This window comes from Calonectris borealis, unplaced genomic scaffold (assembly GCF_964195595.1).
Source record: "Calonectris borealis unplaced genomic scaffold, bCalBor7.hap1.2 HAP1_SCAFFOLD_77, whole genome shotgun sequence".
NCBI classification, from domain to species: domain Eukaryota; kingdom Metazoa; phylum Chordata; class Aves; order Procellariiformes; family Procellariidae; genus Calonectris; species Calonectris borealis.
Window position 1 is genome coordinate 414,136 of NW_027441478.1, and position 21,790 is coordinate 435,925.

The window sequence follows — 21,790 nt, forward strand, 5'->3', positions numbered from 1 at the left end:
GCTACCTTTGAGGAACATGGATGGAAATCTCACCTGCCACCCCGAAGTGACGCTGTGGCATTGCTTCACTTTTTGTCACTTTCCTCGGGCTTGGTCAATCTTTTGCAGAGTCTGAAGCCAAGGCCCATAGCTTTTTCCTGTTTGTAACAGCGGATGTCTGGGTCTTCACAGGTCGGTTTGTTGTGGGGCACCGCTTGTACCCCGCCTTTGCCTTCATAAATGCATCCTTCCACTAGAAAAGAAAAGGAAAATTACCAGTCATGCCAGTCATGACATTAGACTATCCACAGGGCAACAGAGTGCACTGCTTGCAAGAGGATTTGGTACAGTAAATAATCCTTAAATATCTTGATTTACTTTCTAGTTGGAATGAAATGAAAACATACGTTTAGCAATAAATGCAGCATGATGCTCCTTACCTTGCACTCGTTCTCTCTAACAGATCTGCCTTGTGGCAGGATCACCGTCGCATGTGTATTGCTCGCTTTCATTTCCGTCTTAATCTGTCAGCTGGCACTTGCCACCTCCAGACTGTAGCAAGGATAAAAACGATTCCGTTTACAAGCAGCACAGCACCCTGTGAACCCGCTCTATGAAGTCCTGTATTTATAGAAATGGCTATAAATAATAAAAATCTGCAGGGACCACTGACCCACATACGTGCCGTATTTTCGGAATAGGGCCTAGGTATTAAATCTACAAACTAAGGACTGCGACACCTCTCACCTTGCCCCTTTCCTCCTTCCCTCCGTTTCGTGTGGGAGCTCGTTCCACCAGTGAAGGCACACCACAAAACCAGCCTCACAGAGGGGAAGGGAGGGGAGGGGCTAAGGGAAGAGGCGGAAAGGAAATACACAGAGAAGCAGCTTTGCCCTCCCTGGTTAAAGCCACAGCCCACTCAGGAATCACCTTTCCCGCCTGCAGAGGGAAAAGCACAGAATCGCTAGCAGTGAAGTACGTAAGCTCTTCGTATCAGCATCGCTGCTTGGAGTAATCGAATTGTTCTGCGGAGTCATTTGACAAGCCGACAGGCTGCTCAACAAATGAGAACCAGAACGCATGCCATTTGCGAGATGAGGCAGCAATAAGCTTCTAATCGGTTCCCAACAAGAGCAATTCAAGTGAGGTGGTGTATTAATGGATTTTGTTCTCTGCAAAGCCAAGAAGCAAACATTAACCGCACTCCCCGAAGGGGAGGGAGCAAACTGAGCGCGGGCAACTCATCGGCCCCTTTCAGAGTTTCAACACTCAAGATAAACGAAAACAAACCCATGTAAAAAGTTAAACAGTGGCCAAGAAGCACTTTTATAAAATGCATATAGGGGCCTGAACCAAACCTCAGAAAGACTTCCAACATTGATTTTCGTGACTGTTAGACCAAGGCCTAGAATGAAGCCAAAGCTTCTGCTTGCCAGGTCATGAGAAGATAACTTAAATGAGCTACACAGTAAAGAGAAAACGCCAAAGGCAATAGCGGAGCTTACTGTTTTCCTCCATTCAACCAACTGTGCAGTAAACCAACTTAACCCAGCCAGCCTAAGTGTTAATGTTAATCTTAATCAACATTAATCTTCAAAGTGTTATCATCCTGTGTATAGCCCTCACCCAGAACTGGGTTAAAAGACCAGTTAATAAGAAACCAGAATGATGAAGCTACTGAGTGGGTGTTTGATTGGAGGAGATCAAGATGTATATGTTTTAATTTAAGAACACTATGGTGATAGATAGTTTAGTTTGTTGTGGATTCTATATTGCTCGCTTCTGTAATTTTAAACAATGAAGACTTGTTGCTTAGAAGTTAGGTAACTAACAGGTGTGTGTTTTAGAAGTAGTGATAATTAATTTTAGCTATGGAAACTATAAACAGACGTGGTCCAAGCATGGCTCAGGGACAAATTGCGACCCTATAAGGTAAAGAGGAAATAAGTTCATGAAGAGTTCACTACCCTACCGACCACCAGAGACCACCCGAGACCCCCAAGAAGACCCTAAAGGTTTTAGTGCGCATGTGTTTAAGATGATGTAATATTATAATTAGTTCTCGGAAATGTAATGAATATGTAACAAGGAAATTTAAAATATGTATGAGAAGCATGGATATAAACAGAAAGGTGACTAGACCAGGTGTGCTTGATTTGTGGCAAGTCCACCGAGCACCCAGGCCTGAATACAACAATATCTCTCCTGAGCGTGTGGAATTGGTTACTTGCACGCCGGGCACGAATCCGCTTTTCGGACAACAGTTTTTGGCGATCCAGGTGGGACTGCTGGGAAGCCTTGCCCGGATCGACTTGTCGGCTCTTGGTGGGGAGACCCTGCTCTCTGGACTCCAGCGCGCACCGACCTTTTGATCGGGGACTCCGTGAGTATTCTCCCCGACCAGAGCAGGTGAGCGACTCAACGGTGCAACGCTAAGGTAAATGAGATATTGTTCTGGAGTATAAAACTGTGCATGCATTTGGTAAGGAATTGTGGCCACAGGTAAAGAGGTATATTCATATGCGTTTGACAGTGACGACTGGAGTATATGAAGTTGTAGGCGCCAGGGGTAAACCGGTATATTCATATGCGTTTGACAGTGACGACTGGAGTATATGAAGTTGTGGTAAAGAACGTTCTTTTTTGGTAAAGATATGGGAGCTCAACCATCAAAAGTAACACCTTGTTCCCCCTTAGGATGCATCATTAAACATTGGGGAAAATTTGGGGGTGATCCTTTGAGAAAGGATAAATTAATTGAATATTGTACTAAATGGTGGCCAATGTATAAATTAGAAGATGAGGAAAAATGGCCAGAATTGGGAACCTTGCAATATAATACTATTCTACAACTAATGTTATGAGGTACCTTATGTAATTTGTTTTTTTTTTCTTTTGAGAAATGATTATGAAATTCGGAAAAAAAAAAATGTAAACTTTTAGGTTTAGATTCTAATGTGATGATGATGATGATGGAAAATAAGGAACCAAAAGTGCACTGTTGTTCTGCATGTAGCATAGGAAAATGATGTTTAAAACTAGGAGAAGAAGAGGAGGATACACAAATGTTAGTACCACCAAGTAAAAATGAAACTTCTGAAACCGAAGCAAGAGGAAGCAATACTTTTAGTCCGATAGCCGGCAGGACTAGAACCCAGCAAGGGTCTGTATTGTTAGCACCCCTTCGCCAGGCAGTGGGCCCAAGGGGGGAGCCAGTATTTGTGAAAGTACCATTTACAACTTCTGATTTAATGAATTGGAAAGAATTAGCAGGATCATACAGAGAGAATCCAGAAAAGGTGTACAGATCCTTTCGAACAATTATTGAAAATCATAATCCAGATTGGAAAGATATTCAAATTCTTTTGAATAATTTGTTTACTCCTGAAGAAAAGAGGGTAGTATTAGAAAAAGCAAATATGGAAAATGAAAGAATAAATGCAAGAGAAGGTCCTGCTCATTTTATGCCAACTCAAGACCCAAATTGGAATCCTAATAGTAATGATGGTAAATTGATGATTAAACAGTATCAACAATTAATTTTGTAAGGAGTAAAGAATGGAATATCCCGCCCAAAGAATTTGGCGAAATTGACTCAAATAATTCAGGGAAAAACAGAGGACCCATCCACCTTTTATGAAGGATTATGTGAGGCAGCTAGGAAATGGACAGACTTAGATCCTGAGAGTGATGAGAATAGAGCAATATTTACTACTTTGTTTGTAGGGCAAGCTGCTCCAGATATTCGAAAGAAATTGCAGAAAGTGGATGGGATTACAGGAATGACTATATCACAGTTAATTGAAATGGCTTATAAGGTGTATAACAATAGGGAAGAGGAGGAAAAGAAAAATCAGGAAAAAGAAAAAATAAAAGATAGGAAACAAAAAGCTGCTATTTTAGCAGCTGCTTTTGTAAATGCCCAAGGATCAGCTGGAGGAAGAGGCAGAAGATATTTGAGAGGTAGAGGTAGAGGGTATTTGAGAGGAAAAGGCAGAGGAGGTAGAGATATGTTTAAACAATATACCCCATTAGGATTTAATCAATGTGCTGTATGCAAGAAACAGGGACACTGGAAGAGTGAGTGTCCGGAGAACAAAGGAGCAGTCGTGACTCAGTCACAGCAGATACCACCTGAAGCTGATTTACTTATGATGGGAGGAGATTCTGAATGATGGGGACCGGGGGTAGAAAATGATATTTTCCCAGCTGAGCCCCTGGTTCCAGTAAAGCTGGGAGATGAAGTAGTCGATTTTTTAGTAGATATTGGAGCAAAATATTCTGTTATAAATACATGTAAAGGACCAATGAGTAAATTTAATGTATCTATTGTTGGGGTCACGGGAAAGAAGGAGATAAGGCCTTTTTTGAAACCTTTAAAATGTAAAATTGGAGGAAAAACACTGATGCATGAATTTTTATATATACCGGAATGCACCATGCCTCTCTTAGGACGGGATTTATTGAATAAATTGGGAGCACAAATCAACTTTAAAAAAGGAAGAATCCAAGTTCATTTTCCTGAAGCTAATGCCTGGCAAGCCCAAGTTTATTTATTACAGACAAACACAGATGAATCTGAAGAAATTCCAGAAGAGATTAAAGATGCAGTTTACCCTTTTGTTTGGGCAACAGAGAAACCAGGAAGAGCGAAAAATGTGGAACCGGTAAAAGTTGAATTGAAAACAGGAGCTCGACCGGTAAGAAAGAAACAGTATCCTATTAGTATAGAAGCCAGAAAAGGTTTGGAACCAATAATAAATACTTTTCTTAAACACGGACTTTTAAGAGAATGTCAATCTGATTATAATACTCCTGTCCTTCCAGTGAAAAAGTCACATAACCAAGGATATAGGCTGGTTCAAGATTTAAGAGCGATAAACCAGTTAGTGGTGGACATTCATCCAATAGTCCCTAATCCATATACGCTGTTAACAACTATCAATGAATCAAATGCATATTTCTCTGTTATAGATTTGAAAGATGCTTTCTTTTGTATACCTCTGGAAGAAAACAGCCAAAAGATTTTTGCCTTTGAATGGGAAGATCCGTCGACTGGGAAGAGGACTCAGCTCTGCTGGACCGTGCTGCCACAAGGGTTTAAAAATAGCCCAACCATCTTTGGAGCAGCTCTGAATAAGGAACTGGAACAGTGGTCCGGTAAGGAAGATCAAATCACCCTCCTTCAATATGTTGATGACATCCTATTGGGAGCAGATACTACTGAGATCTGCAAAGCAAAGACTGTTAGCCTCCTAAACTTTTTGGGAATGGCCGGGTATAGGGTGTCAGAGAAGAAAGCACAAATTGCAAAACAAACTGTAATTTATTTGGGGTTTGAGATTTCCCAAGGACAGCGAAGATTGGGAAATGGTAGAAAAGAAGCCATTTGCAGGATGGCACCCCCTCAATTTAAAAGAGACTTGAGAGGATTTTTAGGAATGGCTGGATGGTGTCGCCTTTGGATTCCAAATTATGGTTTGATGGCAAAACCACTGTATGAGGCAACCAAAGGCCCTGAAGAATTGTTAGAATGGACTCCAGAGTGCCGAAAAAGTTTTGATGACATTAAACAGACTTTAATGAAAGCTCCAGCTTTAGGACTTCCAAATCTGACCAAACCCTTTGAGCTATTTGTTCATGAGAAGAGACATGTAGCTATGGGGGTTTTGACTCAACTTTTGGGAGACTGGAAAAGACCAGTGGCTTACTTTTCCAAACAATTAGATAAAGTAAGCTCAGGATGGCCTAGCTGCTTGCGGGCAGTTGCGGCAACAGTTCTCATCATTCAAGAAGCTAGAAAATTGACATTGGGACAGAAAAGAACGGTTCATGTCCCGCATGCGGTACTTGCAGTACTGGAACAAAAAGGACATCATTGGTTAACCCCTAGTCGTTTGTTACAATATCAGGCTTTGTTAGTGGAACAAGACGACATCATTTTGAAAGTGAGTACAATTTTAAATCCTGCCTCTTTAATGTCAAGTGAAAAAGAGAGTGATCTTAACCATGATTGTTTACAAGTTATCGAACAGGTGTATGCCAGCAGGCCAGATCTGAAAGATGGCCCTCTCCAAACTCCGGATGAAGAATTATTTACTGATGGAAGCAGCTTTGTTGTAAAAGGAGAAAGGAGGGCTGGTTATGCCGTGGTAACTTTAACTGAAGATCGAGAAGTAAAAGCATTACCTCCAAATACATCCGCCCAGAAAGCAGAAATTATAGCCCTCACAAAAGCCTTAAATTTGGCTAAAGGTAAAAGAGTTAACATCTATACAGATTCTAAATATGCTTTTGGAGTTGTGCATGCTCATGGAGCAATATGGAAGGAGCGAGGACTTTTATCTGCTAGCGGTACCCCTTTAAAATATGGAACCGAGATTTTGAATTTGTTGGAAGCAGTACAGAAACCTAAAGAAGTTGCGGTGATTCATTGTAAAGCTCATCAAAAAGGGGACTCAAAAGTAATACAAGGAAATCGAAAAGCACATGAGGCTGCTAAACGTGTAGCATTAAATACTATGATTTATGTTTTAATTCCATCAAAAGAAATTCAGGTGGAATCCCCAAATTATAGTGAGAAAGAAAATAAATTAGCTATGCTATTACATTGTAAGAAAAATGATCAAGGATGGTGGATAACTTCACATGGACAATGTATAGTAACCCCTGAAATTATGAAGAAATTAATGGTCAAAACCCATGCTGAAACACATATGGGAGCAGAGGCAATGGTGGAATCAGTAAGACGATATGCGATAGGAACCAAAATGTTATTGATTGCTAAAAGTGTGAGTAATAAATGTGAGATTTGTCTTAGGAACAATCCGAAAATACAAATCCAACCCCCTCCTGGAGAGGTAAAAAGAGGCATAACTTCCGGTGAGTATTGGCAAATAGATTTTTCAGAGTTACCGCGATGTAACCAATACCGATATCTATTGATATTGGTAGATACCTTCTCTGGATGGCCGGAAGCTTTCCCGTGTCGAACCAACAAGGCAAAAGAGGTTGTGAAACATTTGTTGAAAGAAATAATTTCAAGGTTTGGAGTCCCTTTAGAAATGTCCTCTGATAGAGGCCCACATTTTGTAGCAGAGGTTATTAAAAATGTGAAGAACCAAATATTAAAGAAACAAATTCCTCAAATATATCCAGAAGCTCAGTGGAAATAGATTGAAGCTTTACCATTTGCCTTGTTAAGAATTAGGGTGACCCCGAGAGTTAGAGAAAAAGTAAGTTTATTTGAAATTTTGTATGGTAAACCTTATGATCCTTAATCTAACAGGAAGATCTAAACAAATGCATGTAACAGGAGAAAAAGTATTAACTGAATATCTTTTATCTTTGAGTAAGGTGTTGAATTCTTTGCATAAGTATGTCCCTTTGAAGACACCTTTACCTCTTGAATTTCCAGTACACTCATTTAATCCAGGGGATCAAGTTTATTTGCGAATGTGGAAGGATGACCCTCTTGGAGAAAAGTGGAAAGGACCTTTCCAGGTGCTGTTAACAACAAACACTGCTGTGAAACTGGAAGGAATAGATTCTTGGATTCATTATACGAGGATTAAGAAAATTCCACCTGGACTGTGGACATCTGTATTTAAGGAACCATTGAAGTTAACTTTGCGGCGTGTTCAATGAGATACTGGAGATGCTGCTAAATTAGTGTAACAATTTGATTTTGAACAGAATTAAATTAGAGAGAGAGGGAAGATGTGGAATGTGTTGTTGTTAATAATAACGATCAGTCAGATTGATTCTCAATTTTTGTTATAGAAATCAAAATATCTGGGAACTTTTAGCCCGAGAAGTAACCAACATGTCTTCCTTTTGTATTGCAGCCGAGAATTTTGTGGGAGGGATGTATAGTTCTTGTTTGGTAGGAAAAGGTATAAATTATACCTCCCAAGCACTTTCGACTATTGGTATGGAAATGACACAAATAAGAGAAGCCACACTTGAAAACAGGGCTGCAATTGACTATTTACTTTTAAGACACAATCATGGTTGTGAAGAATTTAAAGGAATGTGTTGTTTTAATTTGAGTGATAATTTACAGTTAGTAGAGAAGAAAATCCAACAAATAAAAGATTTGGCATATGGGTTTAAAGAACGGGAAGGATTTAGATTTTTCTTGGTTGTTCTCGTGGCTTCCAAATTTAAATTGGCTTAAACAATTATTTTTGTTTGTGGTACTGATCGTTATTTTAGTTATGATTATATGTTGTATGATTCAATTTGTATCTTTTTGTAGAAAATAAGTATTGTGAGACTCATGATGCTTAACATCATAAGTCTCAAAGGGGGGAATTGTTAATGTTAATCTTAATCAACATTAATCTTCAAAGTGTTATCATCCTGTGTATAGCCCTCACCCAGAACTGGGTTAAAAGACCAGTTAATAAGAAACCAGAATGATGAAGCTACTGAGTGGGTGTTTGATTGGAGGAGATCAAGATGTATATGTTTTAATTTAAGAACACTATGGTGATAGATAGTTTAGTTTGTTGTGGATTCTATATTGCTCGCTTCTGTAATTTTAAACAATGAAGACTTGTTGCTTAGAAGTTAGGTAACTAACAGGTGTGTGTTTTAGAAGTAGTGATAATTAATTTTAGCTATGGAAACTATAAACAGACGTGGTCCAAGCATGGCTCAGGGACAAATTGCGACCCTATAAGGTAAAGAGGAAATAAGTTCATGAAGAGTTCACTACCCTACCGACCACCAGAGACCACCCGAGACCCCCAAGAAGACCCTAAAGGTTTTAGTGCGCATGTGTTTAAGATGATGTAATATTATAATTAGTTCTCGGAAATGTAATGAATATGTAACAAGGAAATTTAAAATATGTATGAGAAGCATGGATATAAACAGAAAGGTGACTAGACCAGGTGTGCTTGATTTGTGGCAAGTCCACCGAGCACCCAGGCCTGAATACAACAATATCTCTCCTGAGCGTGTGGAATTGGTTACTTGCACGCCGGGCACGAACCCGCTTTTCGGACAACATAAGGACGTCTCTAAAGTCACTTAAAAAAAAAAAAAAAAAGCTAAGTCCTTATCCTGGAATGTAAAGACACCACCTTGGTTCCCACGCAGAGCGGCAGAGATGGCCCAGCAGGGTCATGTCCCCATGTTCCAGGTCAGATAAAAAAAGCACAGGATATGTTTGTGGGGTCGGTTTGATGTATCCCTTCCGTTTTGTGAAAGCTTGGGGAAGCATGCGTTATGCGGTAGGACCGGTGTGACTTTAGATCTGAGGTTAAAAAAGGTGCTGCACTTCAGTGCAACTCCCTGAGTTGCTTTCATCACCAAATAAAAAAAGATTTGCTTTCTCCAGTGTGGGGGGAACAGGAGCTCGCAAGGGGATTCCAGCTACACCGCAGGGTAGCAGTTACCACGTGCTTAACTTCAAAGCTATGCTTAAATCCCACCAAGTGGCTATTAAAGGTCACAGGAATCCCAGAGATCTAACATAAAAAAAAATCCCCAGAAAATACCACACAAAAAACCGGGTTCGCATTACACGTTACCCCTCACCCCGCGAACTCGCCAGACTCCAGCTGGGAAGCCAGAACATTTGTCCCCTCCCACCCTCCGGCGGCTGCCAAAGCAGCGGCAGAGCAAGGACAGCAAGCTCCCGCTCGGGCTGACTGGACCTGCCAAACCACTGGCCGAGCACCGGTGGCGGGGAGAAGCGTTCAGCTCTGCCTCGGAACGGCAGCAGCCTGGATTCATCAGGCTGCTCCCTGCAGGAAACAATCCCAACTGCCTGGATCTTGCCGATGCAAGGACGCATTTAAAGATGAAGTGTTTTCGAGCGAGGGAAACAAGGCCTGAGCAATAATAATCAGGCTGGCAATTTTCCAAGGCAGCTGAATATTCCCAGTCCCCGAACAGGGCAGCTGGAGTGAAAGCCCCGGGAGAGTTAACAGAAAAACACACTACTCCTATTACTGCAGTAACGAAAAATGCTGGGGTGGCTCAGGGGGGCTCTGGGAGTCGGGCTGCCCGGTGCCTGTGCCCGGGGGGGTCTGTCTCCGTCTCCCTCCCCTCCCCAGCTCTCGGGTCACTCCCGGGGCTGCCCCGGCCGGCCCGGCTCCAGCGGACCGGGACCCCATCACACCGGGCCGTTTGGAGCGCTTCCCCACCACCCCCGGGCGGCCCCAGCCCTCACCTCAGCCGAGCCGCAGCTGGAGCAGAGGCTGCGCCTCCCGAGACCAACATGGCCGCCGCGAAGCTCAGTGTGGGGAACTGACCGCTCCCAGCATGCCCCGGGAACCAACATGGCCGCCGGGCAGCCCCGCGCCCCAGGACTACAGCTCCCAGCATGCCCTGGTGCACACCCTCTCCCAGCATGCCACGGGGCGCCCCTTCCCGCTCTCTGGCCCTGCGGGGACACCGGCCCCAGCCCGGCCCCGCCCCCCCCGGCCCCATGGCCGCCTCCCCGGGGCTGCCCCGCCCCCGGTCCGGAGCCCCGGTGGAGCCGGGAGGAGGAGGGGAGAGGGGCAGAGCGGCGGGGGGGGGTGGGGCAGGGCGGTGGCGTGGCCGGAGAGGCACGGGAGACGGACAGAGGGACAGAGAGAGGCGACAGAGAAGGAGAGAAGAGCGATGGCCTCCAGGGTGGAGGCGTAGGAGGAGCAGAAAGGGCCGGGGCAGACAGGGAGGAATTTAGAAAAAATAGGGACAAGGAGCCAGACAGAGTGAGAAAGAGGAAGAAGAAAAGAGCAAAGGGCTACCGGGTGCAAAGGGAGCAGTTAAAAAATGGGGACCCAGAGCCTGACCGAGAGGGACAGAGAAAGACCAAAAATACCAGTTCTGGGCAATTGCTCCCATTTCCTGAGCACGGCCCAGGAACTGCATTAGCGGGAGCCTCAAAATACGTGCTGCCGGCAAAAGCCCTGCCTTGGGCCCAATCCTGCACCCTAATATTGGTGATGAACATCGCCTTGCAGGGGGGCCAGGGCCAGGGCAAAGAAAAACCCGTCGGGGGGGTGCGGGTGGAATCGCCCAGCTGTTTTCTTGTTTGTTGGTTGGTTTTGCTTTTTTAAAACAATACTATTTAAGCTCTTAATACGACCTGCAAGGCAACAGGAACGAGGCATACCAGACTGGGCACGTTTGAAGCCCGACCCCATTCAACAGCCGCACAAACCACCGCTCACTGCCGCGGCGCACACTCCACCGCCTGCCTGCAGGTACAGGCAGCCCCCCTGTTTCTGGAGCCGTCCCCAGGAGCGGCACCACCAGGCAGCTCAGAAAACGTGCTGCCAGCAAAAACTTGAGCACAGCTTAATTCTGGGCAATTTTTCCTCACTTTAGGCCTGCTGGTTAAAGACTCGTCCATCGAGAGATGGCTCAGGACCACGCCAGGGCCGGCGGCGCTGCTTTCTGGATCCCGTGGTGGCGATGGGCAGAGGGACAGGCGATCAGATCCTGGGGCCAGGTACGCGTGCGGGGTGTCGGGGTCACCCCCGCCTGGTTTTTCCCAGCGAAGCCCCAGCCAGTGCCAGCCCCGTGCTGCAGCCCCGGGGCTGAGGCTCAAGGATCCGGGCGTTTCTGCGGGTGCTGCACCCGGCCAGACCCCGCCGCCGGCTGCCAGCTGCCCTGGGCTTCCCCCCGTTGTCTTCAGCTCTGCTTTCTGCCAGCAGCTGGGGCACAGCAGAACGTCTTGCCTGCGCTCCACAGCCGTCCTGACCCACGTCTGCAGCTCGTACGTGGTGTCCACGTGATTTGGGGGTGGCAGGTCTCTGTTGTGGCACCCTGGGAACGGGGGCAAAGCAAACCCAATCCCTCCCTTCCAATCTTTGTCCCCAGGGTGACTGAGAAGATACCTACCGTGTGCCGGAGAGCATCCTGTGGGGAGGTGACAGCCGTTGGCAGAGCGGCGCCAAGACCCGCCTGACAGCAAAGGCGCCCGGTAGCCTCAGAGCAGCCCAGGTGAGCTGTTTCTCTTGGAGACCAGCAAAGCAGCCTTCCTCCGCCCCTGGTTTTGGTGAGATATGGAGCAGCACAAAGATGTTTCTCAGGCATCCAGGCCTGAGGAGGATTTCCCAGTGCCCCCGTGAGAGATCCTGCTCCTGGAAGCACCTCCCCATACAGCAAAGGCCGTATCCAGCCACCCGGCTCTGGGCGTAGCTGCCCCGAAGGGTGTCTCAGGGTGGACGGGGTCATCTGCCTGGTGGCTCTGACAGAGAAATGATGAGCTGAAGCCCCGTGGTCATTGCCGGCTGGTTCAAAGTCCCCGAGTGCCTCAGCCTTTCTCCCTGAGAGTGTTTAACCCAGGCACTTTTTCAGGGCATGACGGATGATGTGAAGGTGGATGCTGGTGATGTCCTGGTGGCTCTGTCCCACTTCAAAGTTGTGATGTCTGAGATCTGGGGCCACCTGAAGGCTCTGGCGGAGATCTCCAGGGAGTTTGTGTTCAATGTTTTGATACCTTAAGGCTACAATGTCCTAGGGTCATGGGGTGCTAGGGTTACAGGATGCTAGGGCTATGGGGTTCTAGGGTTATGCAGTGCCAGGGTAACAGTTTTCTAGGGTTATCATGTCCCCTGTCTGCACTTAGGGAGAGCTAGAGTTATTGGGTGCTAGGGTTATGGGGTTCTAGGCTTACAGTGTGCTAGGGTTATGGGGTGGTAGGGTAACAGGATGCCAGAGTGTGAGTGGGCTAGGGTTAAAGGGTGTTATTGTTATGGACAGTATCTGGGCTTTTTGGTCCTGGCTTCCCTGAGTTGTTTGGGGGTTTTATGCCTTCACGTGTGTTCTGGATGTTTTTTGGAGGTCCTATTTTAGCTTGTTTTCTTTTTAGGGTTCGGACTGGGGACTCTGGTTTGTGCATGATGTGTCTTCTAGTTGTTTTTTTGCTGTTCTGGTGACTTGTTTTGCATTTTCTGTCTTGTAACCATCATTTCTGGTCTAATATGGCTGTCCGGGTTGGCTGCTGTCGCTTCTGTTGCCGTCCAACTCATTTCCAATGGATGTTGGACTGTTTTAGGTAGGTGTGGATTATTTGCGGTCGATGGAGAACGACTGCCAGATGACTAACGGGCCCTGTCGGAAGGCTAAGCGTACTTCTCCGTTTGTGTAGACTTTCAAAGACACAGTCATTTCCCCTGCCTTGAGGAAGAGTCATGGGAAGACACCAACCGCACGGAAGGACAAGGGTTTTGCCTAGGGTACGTGGCTTTTTGGTTTCTGCTTTTGAGTAAGCAACCTGCAAAGAGGCTGCTGTCATTAAGTTTAGTGGCATTTTGTGAAGTCCTGAGTTGAGTATGGCGTGACTTGAAACATGGCTGAAAAAATGGTAGAGGTTTGTCTGCATGTTCTGGCTGCTTCGGGTTTGCATGTCTGCTCGTGGTGGTGAATTCATACTGTCCTTAGCTCCTACCTCAAGGCAGGACGTGTGCTTAGGGTGAGGTTGGTGCGAATCTGTATTTCAAATAGACTTCTTGATCATTTTGAATTTTGGGGGGCCAGCTTCTTCTCAGATCTGTTCAGTCATCCTTGGTTTTGCCTCTTCACGTAACTGGTGAAGAGCTCGTAGGAGGAGCAGGAGAAGGGTCAGCACTGCCGTTTCCATGTTGGTCGCTTGTGCTGCAGTTATCAGGGTTATCTTCCACCCGCAGTTTCTTTGCAGGAATCTCGTTAAGCCACTTGTCCATTTTGTGAGGGGTAGCGGACTTAATGGGAGACCTTTTGTTCCTCATTAGTGGCTCAGGGATTTACCTGTTGTTTTTTGTTTGTTTGTTTGCTTTTTATTTGCTGTGCTTAATTTAAAAAGCTTGTGGTAGCTCTTTGGATTTCTGTCTTTAAAGAAAGTCTCTAGGATTTCTACCCAGGAGTGAAGTGTCCAGAAAAGACTGTCCTTGTACGCTGCTGTCAGCCTTCAGTTTAGAGAAATGGCTGGTAGTGGTGAATGTTTAACGGTAATGTAACTCAAATGCATCTTGAATATTCAAGCTTTGCCTTTGTTCCTGATATGCCTGGGGGACGATTCTCAGCAGGTCATAAACAGTATGTTCTGCTGTGTTTTAGCCGTTCAAAATAGTGTATCACCAGAAGTGTCTTCCTTAGGCCTACACAGAGCAAGAACCTCCAGTAGCAAGGGCATGCTGACCCTTGGGCAGCTTCAAAGCGACAGGTAAATATAAACAGGTTAACAAACTAGACCTGTGGTAGCAGTGCGTGCATCCAAGTCCACCTGACTCTCCACACTTTCTCAGCACGTCACAGCTTTTCGTGGGTGAGGGTGGATGGAGTCCCTATAAGCAGGTGTTGTAACTGGCCAGGCAGTTGACCTAAAGAAATGAAAAATTACCTTTGAAGGGAATGGCGTGCCTTTAGATGTAGGGCTGTATTGCCTTTTCCTTCCTTGGTCTGAGCACAGTGTGCTGAGAGGTGTTTCCCTCTGGGGGAGGGAAACTCATCCAACAGCCATCATCAGCCTCAGGGCTTGTGGTCCTTGATGGAGGCCTAAGTGCTTGGGACAGTTTGACCTGTGTTTCTCATTCTGCTCCCAGGTTTTTCCTTTAATGGTTGCTCTCTAGTTTATTTGTCTTTATAGTGTTTTGTAAATATTCTCTCTTCTCCATAGCTCTGAGCACTGAACTACATGTTCCTTTTTCTGAAAACCCATAAATAGCTTTGGAGTTTACCTTGGGAGCAGAGAAAATGGGGACTCCTTAGAGTTGAGAAGAGAATCTAATATGAGAAACGCTTCAGTGATACACATCTTCTGAGGTTGAAAGTACCTCAGATTTAACTTTTTGGTTGTTTTTGCATTCTTTAGCAATATCTACTTAAAAGTCTACTTCAGCAAAAGAAGAAGAAATGACTTCGCTTTCTGTGTCTGACTAAAAGAACTAACCTGAACATAGAGAAAACTGATGTGAAGAGCCATTTTTGGGGGTTATTGGGTACCACATCTGACTTGTCGAGCTTTCCCTGTGCGTGGGGTGGTGGTTTGTACACGGCATTGCCCAATTTTCTTTCTGAACTGAACAAGTTACTCTTTCACAGCTTTTTTTAGTAGTCTTTCACTTGACGTGCAACTTCTTGCTCTTCACGTGTCAGCTAACGGCTTCCAAAAAGACAGGAGGTGACTCGGCAAGAAGGTGGGACGTTCCTGCGTTCGTTTCTGGCATCTGATGCTCGGTCCACCTCCTGTCAGTTGCCAGATGCAAGGCAAAGGGCTTCTCCTCATTAGAAATTACTTGTCTGATTTCAGAAATGGTCTACGTACACTTGAAAATGAAACTTTTCCTAATCTCTTTGTGCACTAGTAGAGAAGCAGTGGGGATTTTTCAGGGCTGTGCCTGTGGAAGAACCTTTAGGAAATCCTATCCCTTGGCTCTCAGATGGGGAATGAAGAGTTTGAGAAAGTCATGGGTGTTTCTGGTGTTCCCCAAAGCAGTGGGTTCAGCTGCTGCAGAACCTGGACATTCCTCTGAGTACGAACAGAGGAGGGGATAAAGGGTCTTCAGAGGCTGTTTCTTCCCAGGGGCTTTGTGAGCAGAAAACTCGCCCTGAAACTTCTTCTCCTGAAAGGTTTGCTATGCTCTGTACCGGCTGCTCCATTTTGGATCGTTCTTACAAAAACAAATGGGGTTTTTGTTGCTTCTATGTGTTTTTTCCCCTCTCTGCGATGTGAAATGCCTCTGTTTTGGAGAAAACAATCAGGTCCCTCTGGATGGCATCCCTTCCCTCGAGCGTACCGACTGCACCACTCAGCTTGGTGTCACCTGCAACCTTGCTGAGAGTGCACTCGACTCCCACTATCCATGCCATCGATATTAAACCGTATCGGTCCCAGTATGGATGCTTGAGGGACACCGCTCCTTGCTGGTTTCACGTTGGGCATTGGGCCACTGACTGTTGCTCTTTGGTTAACGCTTTCCCTTCCGCATGAGGAGCTGGGGAGGCTGTTGGGGGCGGGACGGAACACGGGGAGCCCCCGCATTCCCTCCTGGGAGACCCCCAGACAGAAGGCCAGAGCCGGCAACCCCAGAGAGTCCTTAGCAGCCAACAGACAGAACGGACCATGGCGCTGCCAGCCCTGCGGCTCTCACTGTGCAGCCCCCAGGCCCCCCTAGGCGCCCCAGGTGCTTCAGCCTTTTGTCCGTCCCAAAACCTTCTACCCCCAAGGTAGGGACCGACCCTGACCCCTGCAGCCCAGGGACGCTCTTGGGGGAAGGAGCGGAGGTGAGCACTGACCATTACTCCTGTGTCTCTCTCTGGCTCAGCCAACCTGTGCCGCTGCCTGGGCAGGAGCAGCCCTTCCCGGCAGCCTGGGCGCCCGCGGCGCGGATGGCACCCCAGGCACCCCCAGCAGTTATGGCATCCCCAGCAGATATGGCCATGTCTCCCATTTCACCTGCTATAAGCGAGTCTCCTCCCTGATCTGCAACCCTGTCCCACTGACACAGCAGCTCAGCCCACGGGGAGTGCCCCGGCCACAAGCTCCCCACGTGCCAGGCACAGAGCTGGGGGACGTCGATGATCGGGGCTGGCTCGGCGGGTGCCCCTGGAGGGTTACCCCGGCCCGGCACAGCTCCCCCTCAGCCATGCAGGTCTGCAGATGGCTCCATGCAGCTGCTTCTTTGACCCCCGAGTCTTCCACATCCAGTGGACGAGCACCAACCCGCCTCCACCAGCCATTGCCACACCCGGCCACGGCGCTGCTCCTCTGCCAGGTGCTGCCCTGTGGGGCCACAGGGGCTGCGGGACACCCCTGGCCTGGGCAGCCCCCGGGACCCCTCAGGGCCAACGGCAACACCTTGCACCCCACACCCGTCAGGGGAGAGCGGTGGCCCCAGCCCCCCTGGTGCTGCCGCTGTGCTTCCCCAGCTACCAGCACGTGGGGAGGCAGTTTGCACAGCTCAGACTCTCCGACGCGGCCATCCCCGCAGCAACATCCCCCTGGGCAGCGATGTCCTCCTCAGCCCCTGTGCTGCCCCCCACATCCAAGCCGCTGGGGACCCGGCAGGTGACATTGCACTGCCCAAGGAGATGCTTCTGGGTCGCTTCCTGGTCAGCCAGGATGGTCCCAGCAGCCTCTCCATGTCTGGGGACCCTGGTGGCTCCAGCAGAGCCATCCCCCACTGCAACATCAGCTCGCTTTCGCCGCCCGCGGAGCTGCTCGCCCCCGACTACGGCATCCCCGAGGCCACCATCGCAGTCCTGAGCCTCGAGCAACGCACCACCGTCAGGATGGAGCCCCAGGAGCTGTGGTGGGATGCGGGGACGGAGCTGCCACCACGCCAGCCTGGCATGTCCCAGCCTGGCATGTCAGAAGAACGGGAAAAAGCAGAAGAGCAGCTGGGCAAACCCACCCAGCAAGCCCAGGGCTCTCGCAGCCAGCACTGGGGTGGGAGCGTGGGATTAGACCCACAGCAGGCATGAGATGAGATTGGGGGGTGGTGAGGGGGGTAGTGGTGTAGTTGCAGGGGGGTGGGGGGGTGGTCTTACATGAGAAGAGATTTGATGACACATTTGCTCTTGGTTTTTTTGCATTAAAAGCAGCCACTGCTCTGTGCTTGTGTGGGAGGGGGAGGGAGCGCAGGGGGCACCGAGAAACAGAACCCGAGAAGTGCAAATGCCCCACTGAGCCCCAAATCAGAGCCGGCGAGCCCCGAAGGGCACCGAGCCACCCCCAGGGCTGAGTCACTTCCAGCAGGGGAGACAATGGGGAGGGCTGACTCCCCTGTCCCCTTGCCCAGGGGAAGGAGCCTTTTGGCAGGGGAGCCAGGACAGACGGGTCCCTGCAGGACTCACGGGCACGGCCCCACGCAGAAAGCAGCACTGAGCCCCTGGGACAAAGACAGACCTGGGGGGCTGGGGCCGGGGCCGGGACAGACACACAGGACAACAAGGGCTGCAACGCCTTTGTCTTGAACACAACCAGCGTCCCCTCCCGCGGGGACAGGGCTCAGTGCAAAGCCCTTAAAAGCCCCAGGACACTCACGCCCTTCCTCGGGTCCCACCATGCTCAGCTCCAGAGCCCAGCTTTGCCTCACTGCCACAGCGAAATAGCCCCAAATCACCCCAATAATGCTGAGGGAGGGAGGCCAGGCAGGGACCCTCCTTCCCCTGTCTGGCTGCACCTTGGGCAGCCGCAAGACCAGGAAGGGGGGAAAAATGGAAAGGGGGAAAAAAACCCGTATCTTTCCTTCAGGAAGCAGCATCGCTGTCCCGCTGTGCTGGCGAGAGCTTCCCGGGTCTGGCTTGCAGAAGGTGCAGGGTGAGGTCTCCATCGGGGCGGCCCCCCGGTGCCAGAAGTCGGGGGTCTGAGCCCCTTCCTTAGGGCAGTCCCAGCGATGCCGCTGGGGTGGTGGGTGCCGGTCTGGATGGTCCTCGCCCTGTGGGCGCTCTCCAGGGTCTCAGTGCTCCACCAGTGAGCAGCACTTGCTCAGCAGCTCAGGGAAGCACAGCGTGGACTTGCGCACGCCCAAGGGCAGCAGGATGCAGACAGAGGCGATGGCGCCGAAGGGGCTGAAGATCCCCGTGATGGTCTGCAGGAAGGTCTTGTGGAGCGGCGGCAGCACGTCCTGCTGCTGGGGCAGCAGCTCCTTGTCCTGGCTCTGCCTCACCCCAACCAATGCAGCGCGCGGGAGCTGCCAAGCACACGCAATGGTCACAAGTGCATCGGCCATGGGGCACAAGGAGGCTGACAAGCGGATGCTGCTCGTCAGTGACTGGCAGCCACAAACCAGGCAGCTCATGGTCCTGACCCAGCTCGGCTGAATCAGCCTGTTCTTTTTCCCATCAAATATTCTCCCCAAATCCCCTAAATTCACCCAAAAAAACTCCCCCCACGAGACCCGCGATCTCCTGCAGAGATGGGGGCATCTTCCTGCAGGCACGAACCTCGGGGCACCCTGCCCGCCCCGTGCTCATCCCCCTGCGGCTGCCCATCAAGGTGAGGGGGGGTGTTCCTAGGGGGGTCCCCGCCGCCCTGGGGGAGGGGTCCCCAGCGATGTCACCTCGCTGTCACCCTGTCCCCAGGGCCGTGGCCTGCTCCGTGGGGTACAACCACTGGGGCTGATGGACGACCAGGGGTGAGTCTACATGCAAGGGAGGAATTGCTACGGGCAGCTGGGGACCAGGGACTGGTTGGACCACATGGAGATCACACAGGTGACTGCCACTGTCCCCACAGGTGTCCTGTCCCCATCTCTGACCCTATCCCTCACCCCAGTGTCATCCCTGTAGGTGCCATGTCCCCATCGCTGTCCCCACAGGAGTTCTGTCCCCGTCACTGTCCCCACCCCAATCTCTGTCCTTGCAGGTGCCTTGTCGCCATCCCTGTGCCTGTGACTGTCCCCACGGGTGCCCTGCCCCTGTCCCAGATTGGCCCAGTTGCCCTCTCTTGCCGCAGAAAGCAAATTCCTTTCCATAGTGGCCATGCAAAAGGTCCCTCGGATGGAAAAGGTCCTGAAAGAAGGCCCTGCAGATGGCCCTGCTTCCAGCACCACGTTGGGCTGAGCTCAGAGCCATGGCCGTCTGTAAAAGCCTTCTTCCCTGTTGGGGTGAAGGACTGTTGCGAACAATTAAAGAAGTCGACACTGTTTTGCAACTTCTCCGTTGTGTTTTTATTCATCTCTTTCTCGAGCTCCTTGTGTCCCGAGGACCGATGGACTCCTCTGCCTGGGCTGGGTCACGAACCTCCCGCCCCAGGGCACGAGCATCGCACCACAGCCGAGAGGCCGCTCTCCCGCAGGGGAGGCAGAAAGGGTCACTGGTGCTTGGTGTCACAGGGAGCTGTCATGAGTGTTCCTCCAGGGTGACACAGTTGCAGGTCGCTGGGAGGTTTGGGCCATTCAGGCTGGTGGCTGCCCCTCTGGGGGGGGTGGGGGGTGTGTGTGTACCTGAGTCACGTGATCCCCAGCATGCCCTGGCTGCACCAGTGACAGAAACACCGGGCAGAGCCCGCACCCATGCATCACAGCCCTCTTCCAACAGCCACTGAACAAGGGAGGAAGATGATCAAAGAGCTGCATGGGAGGAGTCCCGGGGAGCTAGCGGCTATGGACCTGCCTCCTACATCGACAAAATTCCTCAGGGAGCTACTTTGGAGGAGTCTGGGGCTGACAGTCAGGACTTCAGTTGTCTCCAGAGACGGCCAAAAGTCTCTGGGAGCTGCTTGGGAGCAGTCACGGGGAGGTAGAATACATGGACCTACCTTGAACATGTACAAAACTCCTTAGCTAGCTACCTTGGAAGAGTCTGGGGCTGCTACCTGGGACTTCAGGTTGCATGATGTGTAGAGGGGACCCTCCCTTTGAACATCCAGCCCAGCACCGGCAGTCGGGGTGCCAGGAGGAGCTGTGCTTCGGTACCAACCACTTCCGAAGCAGCTCGAACCCCTTCATATGCTGCCAATATCTCCTTCCCAGTTGGAGTATAGCGGGCCTCGGATCCTCTGTATCCCCGACTCCAAAACCCTAAGGGTCGACCTCAAGTGTCCCCTGGTGCTTTCTGCCAGAGGCTCCAGGTAGGGCCATTCTCCCCGGCTGCGGTGTAGAGCACATTCTTTACATCTTGTCCTGCCCGGACTGGCCCAAGGGCTACTGCACGGACTATCTCCCGTTTAACTTGTTCAAAGGCTTGTCGTTGCTCAGGGCCCCATTTGAAATCGTTCGTCTTCCGGGTCACTTGATAGAGAGGGCTTACGATCTGACTGTAATGTGGAATATGCAGTGTCCAAAAGCCCACAACGCCTAAGAAGGCTTGTGTTTCCTTTCTGCTAGTTGGTGGGGACATGGCTGTTGTTTTGTTGATCACATCCATTGGGATCTGACGACGTCCATCTTGCCATTTTATTCCTAAGAACTGGATCTCCTGTGCAGGTGCCTTGACCTTACTTTGGTTCATGGCAAAGCCGGCCTTCAGAAGGATTTGGACTATTCTCTCCCCTTTCTCAAAAACTTCTTCTGCTGTGCTGCCCCACACAATGATGTCATCAATGTATTGCAGGTGTTCCGGAGCCTCACCCTGTTCCAGTGCGGTGTGGATCAGTCCATGGCAAATGGTAGGGCTGTGTTTCCACCCCTGGGGCAGTCGGTTCCAGGTGTACTGGATGCCCCTCCAAGTGAAAGCAAAGTGTGGCCTGCACTCTGCTGCCCTAGGGATTGAGAGGAATGCATTAGCGATATCAATTGTGGCGTACCACTTGGCTGCCTTTGACTGCATTCGTATTGGAGTTCTAGCATGTCCGGCATGGCCGCACTCGATGGCGGTGTGACTTTGTACAGGCCACGGTAGTCTACTGTTAGTCTCCGCTCTCCATTAGACTTTCGCACCGGCCATATGGGACTGTTAAAGGGTGAGCGAGTCTTGCTGATCATTTCTTGCCTCTGCAGTGGACGAACCAGCTTATGGATGGGAAGCAGGGAGTCTCGGTTGATGCGATGTTGCCACTTGTGCACTGTTGTGGTAGCGATTGGTACCTGCTGTTCTTCAACCTTCAGCAACCCCACAACAGAAGGGTCCTCTGAGAGACCGGGTAAGGTGGACAGCTGTTTGATTTCCTCCGTCTCCAGGGCAGCTCTACCAAAAGCCCACCGGTACCCTTTTGGGTCCTTGAAATACCCTCTCCTGAGGTAGTCTATGTCAAGGATGCACGGAGCCACCAGCTCGTTTACGGGTTCTGCCTCTTCCTCCTCCTGTTCTCGTGATGGCCCTGGTTCATCTTCATCCCTTACTAAACGAGCTGATTTTCTTGTGCATTTCTTCTTCTGTATAGAGGCGTCTGATACCGGCACAGGTTGGTTCTCTGGTTCAGCCGCAGTGACTGTCGAGG

General features: G+C 49.5%; 3 long non-coding RNA genes across 8 annotated transcripts; 2 read left to right on the plus strand and 1 right to left on the minus strand.

Annotated features, from left to right (window-relative positions):
- Positions 1-45: 45 nt before the first annotated feature.
- On the minus strand, positions 46-10,254 carry LOC142076654 (uncharacterized). Of its 5 annotated transcripts, none has more exons than XR_012671245.1 (6): positions 10,166-10,251; positions 8,997-9,017; positions 1,485-1,536; positions 727-827; positions 420-531; positions 46-232 (listed from the first exon to the last, which is right to left on the minus strand). It is a non-coding gene; the product is annotated as an uncharacterized LOC142076654 (long non-coding RNA). The 5 variants fall into 5 exon arrangements; XR_012671242.1 differs by having other exon boundaries at positions 727-918; XR_012671243.1 differs by lacking the exon at positions 727-827.
- Positions 10,255-10,388: 134 nt separating this feature from the next.
- Positions 10,389-15,612, plus strand: LOC142076655 (uncharacterized). 2 transcript variants are annotated; one of them, XR_012671246.1, is made up of 6 exons: positions 10,389-11,186; positions 11,311-11,434; positions 11,806-11,928; positions 12,286-13,166; positions 14,065-14,131; positions 14,780-15,612. It is a non-coding gene; the product is annotated as an uncharacterized LOC142076655 (long non-coding RNA). The 2 variants fall into 2 exon arrangements; XR_012671247.1 differs by lacking the exon at positions 14,065-14,131.
- A 3,345-nt stretch (positions 15,613-18,957) lies between these two features.
- LOC142076638 (uncharacterized) lies at positions 18,958-19,558 on the plus strand. The gene is made up of 2 exons (XR_012671229.1): positions 18,958-19,125; positions 19,277-19,558. It is a non-coding gene; the product is annotated as an uncharacterized LOC142076638 (long non-coding RNA).
- The last annotated feature ends 2,232 nt before the right edge of the window (positions 19,559-21,790 follow it).